General features: G+C 50.1%; 1 protein-coding gene and 1 long non-coding RNA gene across 4 annotated transcripts in view; one reads left to right on the top strand and one right to left on the bottom strand.

Moving 5' to 3' along the window:
• The window catches only part of PDZD2 (PDZ domain containing 2), a 235,428-nt gene that overhangs the window by 115,058 nt on the left and 98,001 nt on the right, over positions 1-22,369 (bottom strand). The window lies entirely within an intron of this gene.
• On the top strand, positions 5,758-11,777 carry LOC138660689 (uncharacterized). The gene is made up of 3 exons (XR_011317925.1): positions 5,758-6,359; positions 8,274-8,572; positions 11,207-11,777. It is a non-coding gene; the product is annotated as an uncharacterized lncRNA (long non-coding RNA).

Below are 22,369 nucleotides of genomic sequence, written 5' to 3'. Positions count from 1 at the left end.
GGTCCCTGCAGTCCATGCTTCTCCGGCGCCGGCAGCTTCTTCCTGTAGTGAGCGGTCACATGGTACCGCTCATTACAGTAATGAATATGGACCTGACTCCACTCCCATAGGGGTGGAGCCGCATATTCATTACTGTAATGAGCGGTACCATGTGACCGCTGAACACAGGAAGAAGCTGCCAGCGCCCGGGGAACCAGGGACTGCGCCAGGAGCAGGTGAGTATAACGGAGGCATATTCACCTGCCGCTCCGTCTTCCGCATCCCCTGCAGTGACGCTCAGGTCAGAGGGCGTGATTACGCGATTAGTGCGTGCCCTATGCCTGAACAGTCAGTGCGGAGGACGGGGAAGACACAGCAACGCCGACGGTGGAACGGGGAGCAGGTGAATATAGCAAAAGCCGGAGGCCTGAGTGACAAGAGGTATGTCATTTTTTTTTCTATCACAGCAACAGCATATGGGGCAAATGTCTCTATGGAGCATCTTATGGGGCCATTATTAACCTTTGTGCAGCATTATATGGGGCTCCTGATTCAATATGGATATTCAAAAATACTTGACCTACTGATGTCTCAATTAATTTTACTTTTATTGGTATCTATTTGTATTTTTGACATTCACCGGTAGCTGCTGCATTTCCCACCCTAGGCTTATACTCGAGTCATTAAGTTTTCCCAGTTTTTTGTTGCAAAATTAGGGGGGTCGGCTTATACCTCTGTACCGATCTATGGGTGTGTGTGTGCTATTCTCATCCTCTGTTGTCCGCAGAGCTGGCAGCCACCTTCCGTTCCCGGCGATGCATTGCAAAATTACCCAGAAGACTTAGCGGCCTCGCAAGACTGCTAAGTCATCTGGGTAATTTCGCAATGCATCCTGGGAACGGAAGATGGCGGCAGCCGCGCGCTCATCGCCTGCGCCAGATCCGAAGGTGAGTATGTTACAACTACAAGGGGCCCTCGGATTCGAAGGTGAATATATGTTTATTTTTTAACCTGTGACATACGTGGCTGGGCAATATACTACGTGGCTGGGCAATATACTACGTGGCTGGGCAATATACTACGTGGCTGGGCAAAATACTACGTGGCTGGGCAAAATACTACGTGGCTGGGCAAAATACTACGTGGCTGGGCAATATACTACGTGGCTGGGCAATATACTACGTGACTGGGCAATATACTACGTGGCTGGGCAATATACTACGTGGCTGGGCAATATACTACGTGACTGGGCAATATACTACGTGACTGGGCAATATACTACGTGACTGGGCAATATACTACGTGGCTGGGCAATATACTACGTGGCTGGGCAATATACTACGTGGCTGGGCAATATACTACGTGGCTGGGCAATATACTACGTGGCTGGGCAATATACTACGTGGCTGGGCAATATACTACGTGACTGGGCAATATACTACGTGACTGGGCAATATACTACGTGGCTGGGCAATATACTACGTGGCTGGGCAATATACTACGTGACTGGGCAATATACTACGTGGCTCGGCAATGTACTACGTGACTGGGCAATATACTACGTGACTGGGCAATATACTACGTGGCTGGGTAATATACTACGTGACTGGGCAATATACTACGTGGCTGGGCAATATACTACGTGGCTGGGCAATATACTACGTGGCTGGGCAATATACTACGTGGCTCGGCAATGTACTACGTGACTGGGCAATATACTACGTGACTGGGCAATATACTACGTGGCTGGGTAATATACTACGTGACTGGGCAATATACTACGTGGGCTGTGCAATATACTACGTGGGCTGTGCAATATACTACGTGGCTGGGCAATATACTACATCGCTGGGCAATATACTACGTAGCTGGGCAATATACTACGTAGCTGGGCAATATACTACGTAGCTGGGCAATATACCACTTGGACATGCATATTCTAGAATACCCGCTGCGTTAGAATCGGGCCACCATCTAGTCTGCTATATAATTGTCTAAGGGTCACTTCCGTCTGTCTGTCTGTCACGGATATTCATTGGTCGCGGCCTCTGTCTGTCATGGAAATCCAAGTCGCTGATTGGTCGCGGCAAAACGCCCACGACCAATCAGCGACGGCCAAAGTCTGGCAGCGAAATGGCCGCTGCTTTACTGCCTTCAGTCAGCGCTGAGCGCTCACAAAGGGTTAATGCCAGCGTTAACGGACCGCGGTGTAACGCACTCCGTTAATGCTGCTATTAACCCTGTGTGACCAACTTTTTTTTACTATTGATGCTACGTATGCAGCATCAATAGTAAAACAACCTAATGTTACAAATAATTTAAAAAAAAAAAGTTATTCTCATCCTCAGACGACGACAAGCTGTCCTCGGCAGTGCAAGCGGCAGGTTCCGGTGGCAAGGATGCTATGCGAGAAGGACCTGCCATGACGTCACAGTCATGTGACCGCGACATCATCACAGGTCCTGCGCTCATACCAACCCTGGGACCGGAAGCTGCCGCGTGCACCGGACACAGGCGCCCGATCTTCGAGGGGCCCTCGGAAGGCGAGTATGTTTATTTTAAGTCTTTTTTAACCACGCATATAGTACCCACATTGCTATATACTATGTGGGCTGTGTTACATACTACATCTCTGTGCTATATGCAACGTGACTGTCCAATATACTACGTGGCTGTGCAATATACTACGTGCTCTGTGCTATATACTACGTAGCTGTGCAATACACTATGTGGCTGTGTCGGTTCTGTTATATACTACGTCGACTGTGCAATATACTACGTGGCTCCGTTATATAGTACGCGGCAGTGCAATATACTACGATATACGACGTGGCTGTGTTATATACTACGTGGCTCTGCTATATACTACGTACGCTGTGTTACATACTACGTTGCTGTTATATACAACGTTGGTTGTGTTATATACTACGTCACTGTGCAATATAGTACGTAGCCTGTGCTATATGCTACCTACATATTCTAGAATACCCGATACGTTAAGAGTCGGGCCACCATCTAATATATATATTTTTTCTCTCTCTATTTAGTGTATGGATGTGGCTGCATCCAGGCTGATCGTGCACTCCTCCCATTGACCATGCAGTGGTGGTAATAAACTCTACCTGCCCATAAATTGTAGGTTTAGCCCAGAGTGACATGTTTTGTCCAGAGTTGTAGGCTGGTGGCCCAAGAGTGGCATGTATGGTAGAGTAGGACCCATCAGAGGGAGATCACCTTGCCGTGGTTGACGGGCACACAGGAATTGGCCAATTTATGTGCTAAGAATCTTCATTTCATCTATAACTAAGTTTTATGAAAAAAAATTTTGTGAAAAAATATTTTTGAGAAGTATAATTCATATTGAATATTTGTCTGTGTTTTCACATGGCCTAGATTCATGTACATGTGCTGCTGTGTTCATATATATATATATATATATATATATATATATATATATCTGTACTGATCTCTGGGTCTATTGCTCCCAGTATAAGCCCCACACACACACACATTACATAACACGGACGGGCAGAGAGGAGTTTGCAGTCGCTTAATCTGCAGTCTAAATGTAAATTCATAAGCAACATATAGTGACAGCAATGCGGAACAGGAGAAATTACAAACTCCACTCTGCTGCACCAGCAAGCTCTGCTGTATCTCACAGCTCTGTTACACCTAACAAGATTGGATCTACTACACCTGGCTCTGCTACCTCTGACCTGCTAAGCTCTGCTACCTATGATCTGCTCTTCTACCCATCACCTGCTCGGCTCTGCTATCTGACAAGATCAGCTCGACTACCTATGACAAGCTTGGCTCTGCTACCTCTCACCTGCTTGGCCCTGCTACCTATGACCTACTCGGCTCTGCTACCTCTGACTTGCTCGGCTCTGCTATCTGACAAGATCAGCTCGACTACTTATGACAAGCTCGGCTCTGCTACCCATCACCTGCTCGGCTCTGCTACCTATGACCTTCTCAGCTCTGCTATCTGACAAGATCAGCTCGACTACCTATGACAAGCTCGGCTCTGCTACCTCTCACCTGCTCGGCTCTGCTACCTATGACCTGCTCTGCGACCTCTCACCTGCTCGACCTCTGCTACCTATGACCTGCTCGGCTCTGCTACCTATGACCTGCTCCGCTACCCATCACCTGCTCGGCTCTGCTACCTCTCACCTGCTCGGCTCTGCTACTTATGACCGGGTCTGCTACTTATGACCTGCTCGGCTCTGCTATCTGACAAGCTCGACTCCGCTACCTCTGACCTGCTCGGCTCTGCTATCTGACAAGCTCGGCTCTGCTACCTCTGACCTGCTTGGCTCTGCTACCTCTGCCCTGCTCGGCTCTGCTACTTATGACCTGCTCTGCTACCTCTCACCTGCTCGGCTCTGCTACCTATGACCTGGTCGGCTCTGCTACCTCTGACCTGCTCGGCTCTGCTATCTGACAAGCTCGGCTCTGCTACCTCTGACCTGCTCGGCTCTGCTACCTCTGACCTGCTCGGCTCTGCTATCTGACAATCTCGACTCCGCTACCTCTGACCTGCTCGGCTCTGCTATCTGACAAGCTCGGCTCTGCTACCTCTGACCTGCTCGGCTCTGCTACTTATGACCTGCTCTGCTACCTCTGACCTGCTCGGCTCCGCTACCTCTGACCTGCTCGGCTCTGCTATCTGACAATCTCGGCTCTGCTATCTGACAATCTCGACTCCGCTACCTCTGACCTGCTCGGCTCTGCTATCTGACAAGCTCGGCTCTGCTACCTCTGACCTGCTCGGCTCTGCTACTTATGACCTGCTCTGCTACCTCTCAGCTGCTCGGCTCCGCTACCTCTGACCTGCTCGGCTCTGCTATCTGACAATCTCGACTCCGCTACCTCTGACCTGCTCGGCTCTGCTATCTGACAAGCTCGGCTCTGCTACCTCTGACCTGCTCGGCTCTGCTACTTATGACCTGCTCTGCTACCTCTCACCTGCTCGGCTCCGCTACCTCTGACCTGCTCGGCTCTGCTATCTGACAATCTCGGCTCTGCTATCTGACAATCTCGACTCCGCTACCTCTGACCTGCTCGGCTCTGCTATCTGACAAGCTCGGCTCTGCTACCTCTGACCTGCTCGGCTCTGCTACTTATGACCTGCTCTGCTACCTCTCACCTGCTCGGCTCCGCTACCTCTGACAAGCTCGGCTCTGCTATCTGACAAGCTCGGCTCTGCTATCTGACAATCTCGACTCCGCTACCTCTGACCTGCTCGGCTCTGCTATCTGACAAGCTCGGCTCTGCTATCTGACAAGCTCGGCTCTGCTATCTGACAATCTCGACTCCGCTACCTCTGACCTGCTCGGCTCTGCTATCTGACAAGCTCGGCTCTGCTACTTATGATCTGCTCTGCTACCTCTCACCTGCTCGGCTCTGCTATCTGACAATCTCAGCTCTGCTATCTGACAATCTCGACTCCGCTACCTCTCACCTGCTCGGCTCTGCTATCTGACAAGCTCGGCTCTGCTACCTCTGACCTGCTCGGCTCTGCTACTTATGACCTGCTCTGCTACCTCTGACCTGCTCGGCTCTGCTATCTGACAATCTCGACTCCGCTACCTCTGACCTGCTCGGCTCTGCTATCTGACAATCTCGGCTCTGCTATCTGACAATCTCGGCTCTGCTATCTGACAATCTCGGCTCCGCTACCTCCGTGTTCCTCTGGCCGGGTCATCACACACCTGGTTAGTGCAGCCGCCGCCCGCTCCTCCTCCTCCCGGCTGTCCGGCCATGCTGCTCCTCTATGGCGCGGCGCCCGCTCCCCGCATCCTGCCGCTCCCGGACTCTCCGGTTGTGCAGACAGAGCCGCAGCCCGAGCATCCCCCGTACAGCAGCTCCGCCCCGCCTCCTGCTGCTGCTGCTGTTAACCCCTGCACTGCTGACACTGCCGGCTCCGGACAGCACACGGGGTTTTCCTTCGGAGATGATGAACTGTGGAGAAGCCGCGGCCGGACCGGGATCAGTCACCGGCAGTACGGGCCTGTGCACACACTGCAGAGATGACGAGTTTTTTTTTTCTGTGCAGATTATTACAGAAACTGAAAGATTTCCTGACTCCGGCAAAGCGCCTGAGGATCCTGAGGTCTGTGCACACGGTGCGGGTTTGTGACTTGCAGGTTTAACCCTTTATTAATGAGTGGGGAAAAATCTGCACCAAAAACGGATCTATTTCCCTTTCACAGGATTTCGGTTTATCGGACGTTTTTGGGTAGCGGAGATCCCCGAAGGTTAGAGGTCGCGAGCCTCCTGTCCAGCCGCCCATGGACCCAAGTCCTGGGGATCAGTCAGCCCAACTCCTGTGTATAACGATGTGAACCCCGCTAAAGGGAATCTGTCAGCAGGTGAGAGCAGCGTGATGTAGGGACACAGACCCTGATTCCAGTGATGTTACTTACGGAGGCTGCTTGTTGTCATTTTGATGCTATCACAGTCTTCTCTGCTGCAAATCTAGCAGTTCTCTGAATGCTGAGCTATGTATAACCCCGCCCACACCACTGATTGGCAGCTTTCTGTGTACACTGTGCATAGGCAGAAACCAGCCAACAAGCTGATCGCTGTGGTCACACACAATGGTCGCACTCGCACATGGTGGTCGCACACGATGGTCAAACACGGTGGTCGCACATGATGGTTCCACACAATGGTCGCACATGGTGGTCGACACATGGTGGTCGCACATGGTGGTCGTACATGAGGGTCGCACAATATGGTCGCACATGAGGGTCGTATATGGTGGTCGCACATAAGTGTTATACATGGTGGTCGCACACGATGGTCGACACATGATGGTTGCACATGAGGGTCGTACATGGTGGTCGCACATGAGGGTCGTACATGGTGGTCGCACATGAGGGTCGTACATGGTGGTCGCACATGAGGGTCGTACACGGTGGTCGCACATGAGGGTCGTACATGGTGGTCGCACATGAGGGTCGTACATGGTGGTCACACATGAGGGTCGTACACGGTGGTCGCACATGAGGGTCGTACATGGTGGTCACACATGAGGGTCGTACATGGTGGTCGCACATGGGTTGTACATGGTGGTCGCACATGAGGGTCGTACATGGTGGTTGCACACGATGGTGGTCGCACATAAGTGTCGTACATGATGGTCGCACACGATGGTCGACACATGATGGTCGCACATGAGTCGTACATGGTGGTCGCACATGAGGGTCGTACATGGTGGTCGCAAATGAGGGTCGTACATGGTGGTCGCACATGGGTCGTACATGAGGGTCGCACATGAGGGTCGTACATGGTGGTCGCACATGAGGGTCGTACACGGTGGTCGCACATGAGGGTCGTACACGGTGGTCGTACATGGTGGTCATACAATGTGGTCGAAACATGGTGGTCGTACATGGTGGTCATACAATGTGGTCGAAACATGGTGGTCGTACATGGTGGTCATACAATGTGGTCGTACATGAGGGTCGTACATGGTGGTCGCACATGAGGGTCGTGAGCCCCACAATGATCCTCTGATCCCTGCAGGGTGGCGATAGAAGAAGCGGTCTGCCTGCTGGTCAGGGTTGTAGCAGGGTCTCTGCAGGATATCCAGAGACCCCCATACACATCAGAGTAATGGGGGCTGCACCTGCGCTATCTCATACAGCACACAGGAGCTCGCTCGGCCAATCACTGCGGTGTATGGGAGTCGGCTGTATGAGCCCCAGATGTATTGTTTGGCCGACAGCCATCTAATGTGTATGGTCAGCTTAAAGGGAATCTGTCAGCAGGTGAGAGCAACGTGATGTAGGGACATAGACCCTGATTCCAGTGATGTGTTACTTACTGAGGCTGCTTGTTGTCATTTTGATGCAATCACAGTCTTCTCTGCTGCAGATCTAGCAGTTCCCTGAATGCTGAGCTATGTATAACCCAGCCCACACCACTGATTGGCAGCTTTCTGTGTACACTGTGCATAGGCAGAAACCAGCCAATCAGTGGTGGTGTCTGGTTAGAAAGAGCTCATGAATATGGAGGACTACCTGGCAGCAGGTTTACTAGTACTCTAGTGATAATCTGCTGATAAAACACTGATTTTATAAAACTACAGCAAGCAGCCAAGTAAGTGACACATCGCTGGAATCAGGGTCTCTGTGCTCAGATTAGGTGGGAAAAACCAAGAGACAGATTCCCTGTAAAACTCCCAACTCATTTTGGTGGAGCTGGAAGAAACTGGTGTAAACAATGACAAAAGTTCCAAGATTTTTAAGTAGCTGCGACTTTGATGATTTGTTTTTCAGCTACAAACACTGCCATGAATGAGACGATTCCTGCCAGACCCCTTTAAGTCTAATCGGTCGGGGTCCTGCTAATCCCATGAAGAGGAAAATCTTACTCTAGAATTCTGGTGTCAAAAATTTTGCACCTTATCGCTTTTACAACAATCTGCTCTCCAGATCGACACGTCTCACACTGGTAAAGCTCTGGAGGCGGAGTCTCCAGGAGATCTATGTCCCGCCCGTAGATCTTAACAGCTCATTTACATATTTTAAAAAACGTGGATTTCTCTGGAATAAGACATTGGATCGCAGGTATCAAGGTATCATTTTATTCAGCTCCCTATGACCTGCATGCCCATATAGACGGCTTAGGAGGGTGGAACCTACTGATGGATTCAATGGATGCCCGAAGTCTTATATGTCCATTCCCCCTGTTATGTTCTCTTCTGTTGCTATGAATAAAGTTTAAAAAAAAAAAAGCCACTAGGAAGCAAATAATTGGCTAAAAAGAGGGAGCTGGCGGCAAATTTTCTTATCGAGGTCATTGTGTAATCGATATACAAAAAGCTCCCCCTAGTGGCGACTGTGGGAAGAGAGAATTATTATCAATTCATGCAGATTTGTTGCGCTGTATCAGAAAATAACTATAAAGTCTAGTGGCCACATATACTGGACAATTTTTACGCACCCATCTCATAGGAAACCCAAGTACGGTAAATTCACATCGTGACCCATCAGGATAGAATGGATATAGACATAGAATAGATAGATAGATAGATAGAAAGACGTCATTGAGATTTAACATCAGTGCTTTGCGGGTGTAGCTTACGGTGACACGTATTCAACTAATTAAAAAAAAATAAGAAAATAATGTGTAATTTTTCTCAACAGCTGAGGGAAAGCAGACAGCTGGGGGATCATGTTATTATTCTCGGAAGGGGCCACTATGCATAGATCTTCCCAGCTTATAAATAATAGCTCACAGCTGTTTGCGTCACCTTTATTTGTTATAAAAAAAGGGGTACCCTCCTAATTTTAATAACCAGCAAAGGCTCAACAGACAGCTGCGGACTGATATTAATATGCTGGGTAGGGGACATGGCTATTGGCCCCCTCCCAGACTAATAACATCAGCCCTCAAATGCCCCAGAAACGGCGCATCCTTTAGATATGCCAATTCTGGGACTTAGGGTACCGTCACACAGTGCAATTTTCATCGCTACGACGGTACGATCCGTGACGCTCCAGCGTCGTAACAATATCGCTCCAGCGTCGTAGACTGCTGTCACACTTTGCAATCTACGACGCTGGAGCGATAATTTCATGACGTATGTGCGATGTAGAAGCCGTTGGTTACTATGCGCACATCGTATACGATATATGTTACACCATGCGATCATGCCGCCACAGCGGGACACTAGACGACGAAAGAAAGTTTCAAACGATCTGCTACGACATACGATTCTCAGCGGGGTCCCTGATCGCAGGAGCGTGTCAGACACTGCGATATCGTAACTATATCGCTCGAACGTCACGAATCGTGCCGTCGTAGCGATCAAAATTGCACTGTGTGACGGTACCCTTAGCCTTGGCTCTTTCCACTTGCTCTGGTGTGCTGGCAAGTGAGGTAAAGGACTGACTGTCAGCGCCGGCCGTAAAGCAGAGCACAGCGGTGACGTCACCGCTGTTACTGCCGGCGCTGTCAGTCAATGCAGGGAAGCTCTCGGCCGGAGCACGTGCATTAGCAACGCTCCTGCCGAAAGCAGTTTTAACCCTGTGGACGCCGTGGGACGTGACAGACATCAGAATGTGAGTATGTAGTGGTTTTTTTTTTTTACTTTTACAATGGTAAACAGGGTAAATATCGGGTTACTAAGCGCGGCCCGGCACTTAGTAACCCGATATTTACACGGGTGCTGCAGGGGGACTTCGGCATCGTTGAAGACAGTTTCAATGATGCCGAAGTCGTTCCCCTGATTGTTGGTCGCTGGAGAGAGCTGTCTGTGTGACAGCTCCCCAGCGACCACACAACGACTTACCAACGGTCACGGCCAGGTCGTATCGCTGGTCGTGATCGTTGGTAAGTCGTTTAGTGTGACTAAAGGCCCCTTCACATTAAGCGACGCTGCAGCGATACCGACAACGATCCGGATCGCTGTTTGGTCGCTGGAGAGCTGTCACACAGACCGCTCTCCAGCGACCAACGATGCCGGTAACCAGGGTAAACATCGGGTAACTAAGCGCAGGGCCGCACTTAGAAACCCGATGTTTACCCTGGTTACCATCCTAAAAGTAAAAAAAACAAACACTACATACTTACCTAACGCTGTCTGTCCTCCGGTGCTGTGCTCTGCACTCCTCCTGTACTGGCTGTGAGCCGGAAGCAGAGGGGTGACGTCACCGCTCTGCTTTCCGGCTGACCGACGCTCACAGCCAGTACAGGAGGAGTGCAGAGCACAGCGCCGGGGACAGACAGCGTTAGGTAAGTATGTAGTGTTTGTTTTTTTTACTTTTAGGATGGTAACCAGGGTAAACATCGGGTTACTAAGTGCGGCCCTGCGCTTAGTAACCCGATGTTTACCCTGGTTACCAGTGAAGACATAGCTGGATCAGTGTCACACACGCCGATCCAGCGATGTCCGCGGGAGATCCAGCGACGAAATAAAGTTCTGGACTTTGTTCAGCGACCAACGATCTCCCAGCAGGGGCCTGATCGTTGGTCGCTGTCACACAGAACGATTTCATTAACGATATCGTTGCTACGTCACAAAAAGAAACGATATCGTTAACGATATCGTTATGTGTGAAGGTACCTTAAAGCTACACTGATGATATATCTCACTGACATATTTCTATGTCTGTATATAAGATTCTTTTATTACTTAGAAAACTATCATACAGATGTTAGGTGAGAAATCGCATTTTGCTCACATGACACTCGTCCTACTTTTCAGGAACAACATTGGAGCGATTTTACTTGGGCTGATCATAGTCAAGACACAACTAGGAGACTTTGAATGGACGGAATTGACCATTTTCTCAGACAAAGTTGAGTATTGTTCATATGGACTCTGGTGAAGGGTCCACAAGAAACCGAAAATCGAAAACTTTCCCAGGGGAAACAATGTTCTGTGCACTGGACACAATGACCGCGACAAGTCAACACAGAGCAAGTAATTCAATTAAATATTACACAACCCGAACAAAGACATATTCTGCTCCTGGAGATGTTTAGTGAAAACACCAAGGGCCAATTCCTTATTGCACGTCTGCTTTTCGCCTACTTTTCGGTGTTTTCCCCTGTTTTTCATTTATCCTTCTGTTTAAGTTCATTTCAGATGCATTTTCCTGTGTTTTTTAGGTTTGTCATTGTGAGCAGGGTCAGGTAGTTTCCAGATATTTTCAGTTGATTCATCAAAATTGGTAATTTTTTGTGTTAATGTACTTCAATTTTTTTTTATTTTAGTGATACTTCAGGGGAAAATGACTTTTTGAGCTGAAAAAGTAAAAGAAATAAAAAAATAAAAGCATGCTTTATTTTTCACAATAATTATGAGCCACGTGCACAATTTGGTGCAAACAACAAAAACAGGAAAAAGAAAAACAACAACAGAAAAGTGACTTTAAAAGTGGGAATAATACTATTTCTGGCCATATATTTTTGTGAACGGGAGTTCTTCTGTAGGCTTTATACATACTTTACTCCCATGTTACCGTTTGACCCCCTTGGGCTATTTCATTATACGTCTTGTATCCTGTATTTTTCAACAGTTTTACCCTCTGTCGGCCCTATCTAAAAATGTTCTGTTGTCTCTGGGCTAGTGGGTGCAGACTTGCCGCTAGGATGTCTCCCATACCCAGCACACAGGCATAAGGGATTTCTGCACTCCTGCTTCTATGTAGTAAGTGCTCAGAAGCAGCAGCAGCAACATGGAGGACATTATTCAGAGGTACTGAGCAGTGTAGCTTTGAATCCAGCACTGTGGTGAGACAAAACACTTACTAGAAAGCAGCAGCAGCACCATTTGTGTGTGTCTCTTAATGGCCTCATAATAGACTGACACGTCCTGTTCTGTAGGGATCACTTTTCAGCTGTTTCATTATCATTACATACAAGATTACAATGACAGGTAACGCCTATGTTTAGATCACACAGGATCCACCAATCATAAACCCACAATCAGGAAAACATAATTGCTTTGCTAATACAGGTAATGGACGGATTGAGTTGTCCGTGTACCCTATTACGGCACATTTCTAAATATTTGCTGCTGAGAAAATTGTACCTTATAAAGTAAGGGAGGGAGAATCATAGCCTGTATAAAAGCAGAGGCAGGGAATGCAGCAGCAGTTTTATGGTGAATCTGGACAGTGAAAGGACGTCGAACCTCACAGCTTAATAATAGAAATGGGGAAAGAAACACTGAATAAACTGAGAAAATGGTACCTTATAAAGTAAATGGAGGGAGGGAGAATCATAGCCCGTATAAAAGCAGAGGCAGGGAATGCAGCAGCAGTTTTATGGTGAATCTGGATAGTAAAAGGACGTCGAACCTCACAGCTTAATAATAGAAATGGGGAAAGAAACACTGAATAAACTGAGAAAATGGTACCTTATAAAGTAAATGGAGGGAGGGAGAATCATAGCCCGTATAAAAGCAGAGGCAGGGAATGCAGCAGCAGTTTTATGGTGAATCTGGATAGTAAAAGGACATTGTACCTCACAGCTTAATAATAGAAATGGGGAAAGAAAGACTGAATAAACTTAGAAAATGGTACCTTTTAAAGTACATGGAAGAGGGAGAATCATAGCCCGTATAAAAGCAGAGGCAGGGAATGCAGCAGCAGTTTTATGGTGAATCTGGATAGTAAAAGGACGTCGAACCTCACAGCTTAATAATAGAAATGCGGAAAGAATCTCTGAATAAACTGTGCAGTGTGTGACAGGACAACATAGAGGAAGATTAGTGTGTGAGAAAAGGAGAATAGTGGCATACATGTTTATCAGGATAACTGGACACTTGGGAGAACTTTTGATTCGCACCGAATTGGGCAAAATCAAATTTCAAAATGATTAGGATTCATTATAAGATGGAATAAAACAGATCTGTGCTGGAACAGAGCAACGTACTGTTCTGTATGACCCCCATGTGATGTGACCGGAGCCCGGTGGGTCCCAGCTTAGATGCTCTGGTACACGCTTAGCTCATCAGACCATTAATCTGTCCTCGCTCAGACATGGAGGGAGCATTAGAGGCCATCAGTGACCGAGCAAACACCTATTAGACGCCTGTGACATATGGCGAGATTACACACTGTCCACTGCGCAGTGCCGGGTGCTCAGGTCATCGGGAAGAGCCCGCCGCGTGTGCGGACAGGAAGGAATGGAGGAAGAAATATCATTAATCAATAATATTGACCGGCCAGGTCCACCATAACGGAGGCCACTCTTACATAGGGCTCCTTTGTTGTAGCTCACAATGGGGGTCCGGAGCAGGGAAGTCCCCTCTATGACAGTCATTAGTTGGTATGTGGCGCCAGAAGAAAATGACGTAAAAAACTGCAGCAAAACCGTATGTGGTACATTTCCAGCTTACTTCGATGGTACAATAATATGTGGTGCACTCAGATGGCTGCTGCAGTCAATCATCGATCGCAGCGGTCTCGCTCCTTTTGTGCTAACATTACAGTAATTTTGGTCCCATGGTGAAACGGCATTGCAAATAGCACAAAAAGACCGGCGGGGACCCCCGAAGCAGGAGCGCTGGGGGATATACAGGGCGAGTAATAGTAGTGGGGGGTTATCTTACAGTATTTCCTGCAATCACTTTAATTTCTTAAAGGGAATTTATCACTAGAAAATTACATTGTTTAAATCAGGTTTTTCTTTCACACCGGTCACTGGTGATTCTTTTAGACTCTAATTTCCCATTTTAGTAAATGCACAAGTACATTGGCACAAATGAGCAGACTGGCCCTATCTATTGTATTAAAGCATCTAATGAGCGTGTGCAATCTCCTGTATATAGAGGTGTTATCAGTCATTGTACAGGAGGAGGAGGTGAGCTGTGACATCACCTATTGTGAATGGTGGATCCTGTGTTATCTACTGTATATAGAGGTGTTATCAGTCATTGTACAGGAGGAGGAGGAGGTGAGCTGTGACATCACCTATTGTGAATGATGGATCCTGTATTATCTACTGTATATAGAGGTGTTATCAGTCATTGTACAGGAGGAGGAGGGGAACTGTAACGTCAACTATTGTGAATGGTGGATCCTGTGTTATCTACTGTATATAGAGGTGTTATCAGTCATTGTACAAGAGGAGGAGGTGAGCTGTGAGATCACCTATTGTGAATGGTGGATCCTGTATTATCTACTGTATATAGAGGTGTTATCAGTCATTGTACAGGAGGAGGTGAGCTGTGACATCACCTATTGTGAATGGTGGATCCTGTGTTATCTCCTGTATATAGAGGTGTTATCAATCATTGTACAGGAGGAGGAGGTGAGCTGTGAAATCACCTATTGTGAATGGTGGATCCTGTGTTATCTTCTGTAAACTGTAAAGCGCTGTGGAATATGTTGGCGCTATATAAATAAAGATTATTATTATTATTATATAGAGGTGTTATCAGGCATTGCACAGGAGGAGGAGGTGAGCTGTGACTTCACCTATTGTGAATGGTGGATCCTGTGTTATCCACTGTATATAGTTATCAGGCATTGTACAGGAGGAGGAGGTGAGCTGTGACATCACCTATTGTGTATGGTGGATCCTGTGTATATAGAGGTGTTATCAGTCATTGTACAGGAGGAAGATGTGAGCTGTGACATCACCTATAGTGAATGGTGGATCCTGTGTATATAGTATATATAGCTTTATATAGAGGTGTTAGCTAAAATTGTAATCCTCCTTAAAAAACTCCAGTGACCAGTGTGAAAATTGCATGATATTTAATTGTTTTTTTACTAATGATGTTGGAGAGGCTCATACTTACAGGTCTCTGACTCTCTCAGACTTATAACACAGGTCCCAGACTAGGACAGTTTAGGAGACCTTTGCAAAAAATAAAAAAGTGATTTTTGATAAATGGATAAATGACATCAAAGAAGTTCTCACGATATTAAGAGAGTAGTATGAAGCACGTAGTAAAACAAGCCCCGGCGGCCATGCGAGGCCGAGCACAGACCAAGAACGTAAGCCTCGGTGGCCATGCGAGGCTGTGTAGAGACCAAGAACACAAGCCTGGCCATTCGAGGCCGCGCACAGACCGAGGACACAAGCCCCAGCGGCCACGTGAGGCCGGGCACAGACCAAGAACACAAGCCCGGCCATGCTAGGCCGCGCACAGACCAAGAACACAAGCCCTGGCGGCCATGCAAGGCCGTGCAGAGGCCAAGAACACAAGCCTGGCCATACGAGGCTGCGCACAGACCAAGCACACAAGCCCCGGCCATGCAAGGCCGAGCACAGACCAAGCACACAAGCCCCGGCCATGCAAGGCCGAGCACAGACCAAGAACACAAGCCCCGGCCATGCTAGGCCGCGCACAGACCAAGAACACAAGCCCCAGCCATGCGAGGCCACACACAGACCAAGAACACAAGCCCTGGCGGCCATGCAAGGCCGTGCAGAGGCCAAGAACACAAGCCTGGCCATACGAGGCTGCGCACAGACCAAGCACACAAGCCCCGGCCATGCAAGGCCGAGCACAGACCAAGAACACAAGCCCCGGCCATGCTAGGCCGCGCACAGACCAAGAACACAAGCCCCAGCCATGCGAGGCCACGCACAGACCAAGAACACAAGCCCTGGCGGCCATGCAAGGCCGTGCAGAGGCCAAGAACACAAGCCTGGCCATACGAGGCTGCGCACAGACCAAGCACACAAGCCCCGGCCATGCAAGGCCGAGCACAGACCAAGAACACAAGCCCCGGCCATGCTAGGCCGCGCACAGACCAAGAACACAAGCCCCAGCCATGCGAGGCCACGCACAGACCAAGAACACAAGCCCCGGCCATGTGAGGCCACGCACAGGCTAAGAACACAAGCCCCAGCCATGCTAGGCCGCGCACAGACCAAGAACACAAGCCCCAGCCATGCGAGGCCGCGCACAGACCAAGAACACAAGCCCCGTCCATGCGAGGCCGAACACAAGCCCCAGCCATGCAAGGCCACACACAGACCAAGAACACAAGCCCCGGCCATGCGAGGCCGTGCAGAGGCCAAGAACACAAGCCCGGCCATGCGAGGCTGCGCACAGACCAAGAACACAAGCCCCGGTGGCCGTGCAGAGGCCAAGAACACAAGCCTGGCCATACGAGGCCGCGCACAGAATAAGAACACAAGCCCCGTCAATGCGATGCCAAGAACAGACCAAAAACACAAGCCCCGGCCATGCGAGGCCGCGCACTGACCAAGAACACAAGCCCCGAACATGCGAGGCCGAGCACAGACCAAGAACACAAGCCCCGTCCATGCGAGGCCGAGCACAGACCAAGAACACAAGCCCCGTCCATGCGAGGCCGCGCACAGGCCAAGAACACAAGCCCCGTCCATGCGAGGCTGAGCACAGACCAAGAACACAAGCCCCGTCCATGCGAGGCCAAGCACAGACCAAGAACACAAGCCCCGACCATGCGAGGCCAAGCACAGACCAAGAACACAAGCCCCAAGAACCCAAGCCCCGGCCATGTGAGGCCGCGCACAGACCAAGAATACAAGCCCCGGCCATGTGAGGCTGCGCACAGACCAAGAACACAAGCCCCGGCGGCCACGTGAGGCCACGCACAGACCAAGGACACAAGCCCCATCCATGCGAGGCTGCGCACAGACCAAGGACACAAGCCCCGGCCATGCAAGGCCGCGCACAGACCAAGAACACAAGCCCCGGCCATGCAAGGCTGCACACAGACCAAGAACACAAGCCCCGACCATGCGAGGCCGTGCACAGACCAAGAACACAAGCCCCGGCCATGTGAGGCCGCGCACAGACCAAGAACACAAGCCCCGGCCATGCGATTTTTGATAAATGGATAAATGACATCAAAGAAGTTCTCACGATATTAAGAGAGTAGAATGAAGCACGTAGTAAAACAAGCCCCGGCGGCCATGCGAGGCCGAGCACAGACCAAGAACGTAAGCCTCGGTGGCCATGCGAGGCTGTGTAGAGACCAAGAACACAAGCCTGGCCATACGAGGCCGCGCACAGACCGAGGACACAAGCCCCGGCGGCCACGTGAGGCCGGGCACAGACCAAGAACACAAGCCCGGCCATGCGAGGCCGCGCACAGACCAAGAACACAAGCCCCGGCGGCCATGCAAGGCCGTGCAGAGGCCAAGAACACAAGCCTGGCCATACGAGGCTGCGCACAGACCAAGCACACAAGCCCCGGCCATGCAAGGCCGAGCACAGACCAAGAACACAAGCCCCGGCCATGCTAGGCCGCGCACAGACCAAGAACACAAGCCCCAGCCATGCGAGGCCACGCACAGACCAAGAACACATGCCCCGGCCATGTGAGGCCACGCACAGGCTTAGAACACAAGCCTGGCCATGCGAGGCTGCGCACAGGCCAAGAACACAAGCCCCGGTGGCCGTGCAGAGGCCAAGAACACAAGCCTTGCCATACGAGGCCGCGCACAGACTAAGAACACAAGCCCCGTCCATATGAGACCAAGAACAGAACAAAAACACAAGTCCCGGCCATGCGAGGCCGCGCACAGACCAAGAACACAAGCCCCGTCCATGCGAGGCCGAGCACAGACCAAGAACACAAGCCCCAGCCATGCGAGGCCGTGCAGAGGCCAAGAACACAAGCCCTGGCCATGTGAGGCCGAGCACAGGCTAAGAACACAAGCCCGGCCATGCGAGGCTGCGCACAGACCAAGAACACAAGCCCCGGTGGCCGTGCAGAGGCCAAGAACACAAGCCTGGCCATGCGAGGCCGCGCACAGGCCAAGAACACAAGCCCCGTCCATGGGAGGCCGAGCACAGACCAAGAACACAAGCCCCGGCTGTTATGACCTGGTGGTCAGGACAATAATGGACCTGGTGGTTAAGAGCACACGGAATGACCTGATAGTTACTGATAATATAGGACGAGCTCTGGGACGTGGGAACTCTGCTGACCGCAATCCCTAATCCTATCACACATACTAGAAATAGTCGTGGATTGCTCCTAACGCTCCCTATGCAACTCGGCACAGCCTAAGGAACTAGCTAGCCCTGAAGATAGAAAAATAAAGCCTATCTTGCCTCAGAGAAATTCCCCAAAGGAAAAGGCTGCCCCCCACATATAATGACTGTGAGTAAAGATGAAAATACAAACACAGAGATGAAATAGATTTAGCAAAGTGAGGCCCGACTTACTGAACAGACCGAGGATAGGAAAGGTAGCTTTGCGGTCAGCAGAAAAACCTACAAAAAGACCACGCAGAGGGCGCAAAAAGACCCTCCGCACCGACTCACGGTGCGGAGGCGCTCCCTCTGCGTCCCAGAGCTTCCAGCAAGCAAGACAACAAACAAAATAGCAAGCTGGACTGAAAAATAGCAAACCAGAGAGAAACAAGCATGCACTTGGCTTCTGCTGGGAAGACAGGTCACAAGAACGATCCAGGAGTGAACAAGACCAATACTGGAACATTGACAGGTGGCATGGAGCAAAGATCTAAGTGGAGTTAAATAGAGCAGCCAGCTAACGAATTAACCTCGTCACCTGTGGAAGGAAACTCAGAAACACCCACAGCCACCAGAGGAATTCCATGGATAGAACCAGCCGAAGTACCATTCATGACCACAGGAGGGAGCCCGACAACAGAATTCACAACACCCGGCCATGCAAGGCCAAGCATAGGCCAAGAACACAAGCCCCAAGAACCCAAGCCCCGGCCATGTGAGGCCGCGCACAGACCAAGAACACAAGCCCCGGCGGCCATGTGAGGCCACGCACAGACCAAGAACACAAGCCCCATCCATGCGAGGCTGCCCACAGACCAAGAACACAAGCCCCGGCCATGCGAGGCCGGACACAGACCAAGAACACAAGCCCCGGCCATGCGAGGCCGAGCACAGACCAAGAACACAAGCCTCGGCCATGTGAGGCCGCGCACAGACCAAGAACACAAGCCCCGGCCATGCGAGGCCGCAAACAGACCAAGAACACAAACCCCGGCCATGCGAGGCCACGCACAGACCAAGAACACAAGCCCCGGCCATGTGAGGCCGCGCACAGACCGAGAACACAAGCCTCGGCCATATGAGGCCGCACACAGACCAAGAACACAAGCCCTGGCCATGCGAGGCCGCGCACAGACCAAGAACCCAAGCCCCGGCCATGTGAGGCCGCGCACAGACCAAGAATACAAGCCCCGGCCATGTGAGGCCGCGCACAGACCAAGAACCCAAGCCCCGGCCATGTGAGGCCGCGCACAGACCAAGAACCCAAGCCCCATCCATGCGAGGCTGAGCACAGACCAAGAACACAAGCCCCGGCCATGCGAGGCCGCACACAGACCAAGAACACAAGCCCCGGCCATGTGAGGCCGCGCACAGACCGAGCCCCGCTCAGGGAGCCAAATTATTTAAACAGGCCACAAGTTCAGCAGAGAATAAAGCAATGACTGCTGGATTTATTGACAGCAAATAAAAGCCCTGACTGACAAAAAAACCTCAGAGACTGAAGCCCTCACATGTGAAAAGTTCTTTGTCAGCACAGAGCCCCCCGGGCTAAATGTTTTCCCATTCATTGTACAGAATACAAGTCTTAGTCGGGCTATTCTACCACAATCCAGAGCAGAGGCCAGCTGAAGAGGCTCGTCCTCTGTGCACAGCATTAAGCGCTATACTGCGGGACAAAGGGCAGAAACAAAATGGGATTAAAGAATAATCAAACTCATTTTTTTTTTGTCCTGTATGGAAAGTTATGAAACTTTGCAAATCACTTTATTAGAGGATTTGTCTCATTACTGTAAAAAAAAGGTTTTCAACAACTAGTTTATTTTCCTGCCTTTAGCTGCATTTATACCTCAATGTCCTCATTTGGAGTACAGATGATGGCAGTGATGGGTCAGCTCCTGTCTCCTCCTATGAGTGTTCTGCTTATCAGAATGTACTGATGTGGAGTACAGATGATGGCAGTGATGGGCCAGCTCCTGTCTCCTCCTATGAGTGTTCTGCTTATCAGAACGTACTGATGTGGAGTACAGATGATGGCAGTGATGGGTCAGCTCCTGTCTCCTCCTATGAGTGTTCTGCTTATTATAACGTACTGATGTGGAGTACAGATGATGGCAGTGATAGGTCAGCTCCTGTCTCCTCCTATGAGTGTTCTGCTTATTATAACGTACTGAAGTGGAGTACAGATGATGGCTGTGATGGGTCAGCTCCTGTCTCCTCTGAGCGTTCTGCTTATCAGAACGTACTGATGTGGAGTACAGATGATGGCAGTGATGGGTCAGCTCCGCCGCTGTGTGTCACTAACCCTGGGGATGAGCTGCCACAGGGGATCATTCTGATAGGCAGAACACTCGGAGGAGGAGACAGGAGCTGACCCATCACTGCCATCATCCGTACTCCACATCAGTACATTCTGATAGGCAGAACACTCGGAGGAGGAGACAGGAGCTGACCCATCACTACTGTGGCGCCCCAGGGTCCTGGTCATCACAGTAGCACTGCTTTCCTCACAGGGAGAGTGATGATACGTTTGGAAGCGATGAAAGATAACTCATCAGGTAACCACCATACACACAACATGTTCACACTCCAGGCCACAAGGGGGAGCTTTTGATCCTATTTACTAGGTGACTCGCCTATATATATATTGTGGTTTGGAGGGAAAGGGAGATCAGATTGTCAGAGAGACAGAAGAGAGCAGATGAACCTAGAGGGTCAGATTGTTGGAAGGGGCTGTGTGGTCTTAAATACCACAGCTCCTGGAAAGAGACACACAGAAAGCCGAACATTGTTCAGTGAGAGTGAAGGAGAGCGAAGCAAAAGGATAAGGACATCAGGGGAGACCAGCCACGAGCAGGCTACCTCCCTCTGAGGCGCAGATAACTGGTAGCCGGGACACCAAGGTTGTAAGGAACTCCACGACTTACATCAGAAACCGGCAGGACAGCTGAACTGCAAGTTACCTGTCCGCCTTAATACCCAGGAGGCACGGTGATACCTATAGAGCGGGGAGTGCTAGTGTCCCTATAAACCAGTTCAAGTCACCAGTCATACAGGTTATGTTCTATCCTATATGGGGACAGAGAGAAAACAACTGTAAGGACCTTATGTGAAGCCTTAAGGTACCTTCACACATAACGATATTGTTAACGATATCGTTGCTATTTGTGACGTAGCAACGATATCGTTAATGAAATCGTTATGTGTGACAGCGACCAACGATCAGGCCCCTGCTGGGAGATCGTTGGTCGCTGAATAAAGTCCAGAACTTTATTTCGTCGCTGGATCTCCCGTGGACATCGCTGGATCGGCGTGTGTGACACCGATCCAGCGATGTCTTCACTGGTAACCAGGGTAAACATCGGGTAACTAAGCGCAGGGCCGCGCTTAGTAACCCGATGTTTACCCTGGTTACCATGCTAAAAGTAAAAAAAAACAAACACTAGATACTTACCTACCGCTGTCTGTCCTCCAGCGCTGTGCTCTGCACTCCTCCTGTACTGGCTGTGAGCCGGAAAGCAGAGCGGTGACGTCACCGCTCTGCTTTCCGGCTCACAGACAGTACAGGAGGAGTGCAGAGAAGCAGAGCGCAGCGCTGGAGGACAGACGGCTGTAGGTAAGTATCTAGTGTTTGTTTTTTTTTACTTTTAGCATGGTAACCAGGGTAAACATCGGGTTACTAAGCGCGGCTCTGCGCTTAGTTACCCGATGTTTACCCTGGTTACCGGCATCGTTGGTCGCTGGAGAGCGGTCTGTGTGACAGCTCTCCAGCGACCAAACAGCGACGCTGCAGCGATCCGGATCGTTGTCGGTATCGCTGCAGCGTCGCTTAATGTGAAGGGGCCTTTAGGCAGTAAGGGACTACAACACCACCGCGCTTTGAGGAAGGCTTTTAACTCCCACCTGGTAATGGGGGACTCTGGATTCGCTTCC

Source organism: Ranitomeya imitator, chromosome 1 (assembly GCF_032444005.1).
Source record: "Ranitomeya imitator isolate aRanImi1 chromosome 1, aRanImi1.pri, whole genome shotgun sequence".
NCBI lineage: Eukaryota > Metazoa > Chordata > Amphibia > Anura > Dendrobatidae > Ranitomeya > Ranitomeya imitator.
Note: the sequence above shows the minus strand (reverse complement) of the source record. Positions and strands in the feature narration are given on the sequence as shown.